Consider the following 3,157-nt stretch of genomic DNA (forward strand, 5'->3'; position numbering starts at 1 on the left):
AATAATTAGTTAAAGTCTACATAAAATGTACAATTTAAAGTATACCATGAGCACTTTAACTAAAGTTTACACTGTACAAATTTTATTTTATTTCAGATTTTATTGACAGAGTGATCCAGCCGTTAAGGGATAATCCAAAATGTACGCCTGTCATTCGCCGTTACGTGCTTGCGAAGTTCAGCCTCTGAGCCCCTGGCGGTTAGGCAACATCTTGCCTGCAATGCATGCGTGTACTGCGGGATGGCCTGCCTCGAGTCTTACTGGCGCCGAAGTCGCGTGTGCCGAATTAATCTGAGAAAACCGCACGTACTCCCTGAACCTCCCTGAACCAGGGGTCGCAAACTCGCGGCCCCCGAGCCAAGCATAACACGTCTGGATAAGCTACGCCGCGACAGCGCGGCTCCCGTTCAGGTGGATCCGGAGCAGGAGAGAAGGGCGCCCTGCTCTCTTGCCGAGAGCCGCGCACGAGGCTCGGGTTGGGTTGTCTTTGTCTCTCTCACTGGGTGGGTGCCGTTGGGACTTGAGCCAATTGGGAGTGTCAAAGGCAGACACACAGGCCGGCGCACGTCACTACTAGCTCGCTCTCCCGAAGAGCCGAAGAGCTCGTTGTGCGTGTGGCCTATGCAAAGGCGTGGCTTGGCGGATAGCTTGCGACCCCTGTCCTGGACGATCGCCAAGGGTTGATTTTGTCCACAGGGGTGTCCACAAGGAGGGGCATGGTGCTCTCATCCTCCCACACACGAGGAGGAAATGACTTGGGTAATCCGCTAGACACGGCCTGTGTTAATCCGGAGAAGCCCGAGGGTGCCGCCGGAGCTAATCCAGGTAACGTTCAGGGCTTCATCTACACTTTATGCACATTCTAAGGCACACTCATTTATAATTGCATTGTAAGTAATCTGGCGCTACTATGGCATGCTCAATATCCGGATGCTACATTCCACCAAATTATTAATTTTCAATAGGTAGGCTCTGTCTCTAAACAACCAGTCCCACGCAGAGCCAACCAACACCTTATTTTAGGCAGCACCCGTCGCGGCGTTGCGGAGGACAGAGTGCTCTGCAGCTGCAATTGCACCCATATCGCTCTCGCCCCGTTTCGAAATGAATTCTAAACGTGCGGTTTGTCGACATGCGTGGGCATATGAACGTACGCGCCGTATGGTCCACGCACAGAGGGGGGTGGGAGGGGGCTGGCGCTGCTTCGCGGTTGAACTTGATACGATGCGCAGAGCGACCACAGCCCTTGCGCTAGAGGGAGGGGTTGGAATCCTACCCTTCCGATCGCGTTATAAAATGCAGTGTTTGAGCTGGGACCAGTCAGTCACTCGCAGCACTCGCCACCATGCAGCACTCCGACCAGGTGCGTCAGGTCTCTGTCGTCGGCAAGGCATTCCCGGGCCTAAACTAGCGCTGTACGCGGTTGCATTGCTCTCCCCTTCCTCAGATCCTCTGCGCTGGGCTGTGCCTTCTCCTGTCGCTGGCTGACCGAGCGCTCTGCTCCCAGCACGACCTCCAGGAGGCGGAGCACAGGCCGGCGGCCACCTCCTACTCGTACTTCAGCATGGCCCTGCCCGGCCTGAACGCGCACGCCCCCGAGCACCACGCGCCGACACTGGAGGAGGACTACTACAGCGGCGGCGAGGACGACGACGTGTACCACGAGGCAAGTAGCCCCCGGGCAATAATTATTGGTGTTTTCCAGCTAGAAAAATAAAATGTGCGCGGGCGCGCGCATTAGGCATGGGCACAGGAGTGAAAGTAGTGATCACAAGTCACAAATTTCCGCGTCGGCGGGACGCGCACGCGCATGCGCACGCCGCCGCGGTGCTCGCGGGCAGGGCACGTCCCCGCGCCGCGCGCGCATCCCTGACCTAATGGAGAGGCCCACCCACTGGCCGGCCCGGCCGGTCCCAGGAAGCAGGCGAAGCGGGCGCAGCTCGTGCTGCTGCCAGATCCTCCGAGTGTCCCGGGGGGAAGATCCTTCCGGTACGTGCACCCCCCCCTCCCCCCTTCCGCAGCTGCCTCCGCGCCATAGCTGAGTTCGGCCCAATTTGTTCACCCGGACGGACGGACTACGAGGCAAAGGCGGAAAGCAGCAAAATGCGGCGAAATGCGAGAGACCTGCTCCGATAAGCTGATGTGAGCCAAGCTTCTTACTTTGCCCTGTACTCATTCTAGTCGCACCCGAAGTACGAGTTCAAGTACGGCGTGGAGGACAGCCACACCGGCGACTACAAGGACGCCAGGGAGGAGCGCGACGGCGACGTGGTGAGGGGCGAGTACTCGCTGCTGCAGCCCGACGGCAGGAAGCGCACAGTGCACTACACGGCCAGCAAGCACGGCGGCTTCAACGCCATCGTCTCCTACAGCGGCCACGCCATCCACCCCGAGGACCTGCATCAGCACGAGTATACAGATACAGAGCCGTATGTTTTGTGAATAAGAATAAAGACTGAATATTTTTTGATTTCTTTGTGACTGGTTGTGTACTTTCGTTTCGTCACCGAGCTGAACGGGGTGGCTGACTCACCCGGCCCACTTCCGTAGTGCCTGCCGTCTCTGCGACCATGGCGCCTTACGGGTCGAGAGAGTAGGCAACCCTCAAACACGTATGCAGTCTGGTGTGGTGGGTTGCCTATTCGTGCCGCCCGAAAGTCCAGATACGATGGGTGACGATGGGTGTTCTGTGCTTTGGAAACAATCACCGCAGAGAGTGTTCTGTTTACTCTATAGTTAAGGAAAAAATCCTCGGCCAAGATGGAAGGCGAAGATGGAAAGAGTTGCGTTGGGTTATGGCTTTCAGAAGAGGGTGATGGAAATTTTAGGTCTCTACATTAGAATGATAATTCTTGGCTTTACTCCAGCAGGTCAAGGAGTACGTTAGGTTAAGTTGGAGTAAAGATATATTTTCTTATCACAGCGATTTATTTAAGGATGGCTCTATATACACAGTGTGAGATGAGAGGATGAGGATGAGGTAGTCTTTGGAGTCGATGCTGGAGATGGAGGCCCACAAAGGGCCTCGGCCGTCGGCGCTCGTCTAGATGCCGCCCTCGTGGTGGTAGCCGTGGCCGTGGATCTCGGGGTGGATGGCGTGGCCGCTGTAGGAGACGATGGCGTTGAAGCCGCCGTGCTTGCTGGCCGTGTAGTGCAC

General features: G+C 56.5%; 1 pseudogene; it reads left to right on the forward strand.

The window, feature by feature from the left end:
• The first annotated feature begins 1,345 nt into the window (after nucleotides 1-1,345).
• Nucleotides 1,346-2,976, forward strand: LOC113218469 (cuticle protein 19-like; annotated as a pseudogene).
• Nucleotides 2,977-3,157: the final 181 nt, after the last annotated feature.

The sequence above is a fragment of the Frankliniella occidentalis genome, unplaced genomic scaffold, assembly GCF_000697945.3.
Source record: "Frankliniella occidentalis isolate FOCC.00 unplaced genomic scaffold, Focc_3.1 Scaffold5084, whole genome shotgun sequence".
In the NCBI taxonomy this organism is placed as follows: domain Eukaryota; kingdom Metazoa; phylum Arthropoda; class Insecta; order Thysanoptera; family Thripidae; genus Frankliniella; species Frankliniella occidentalis.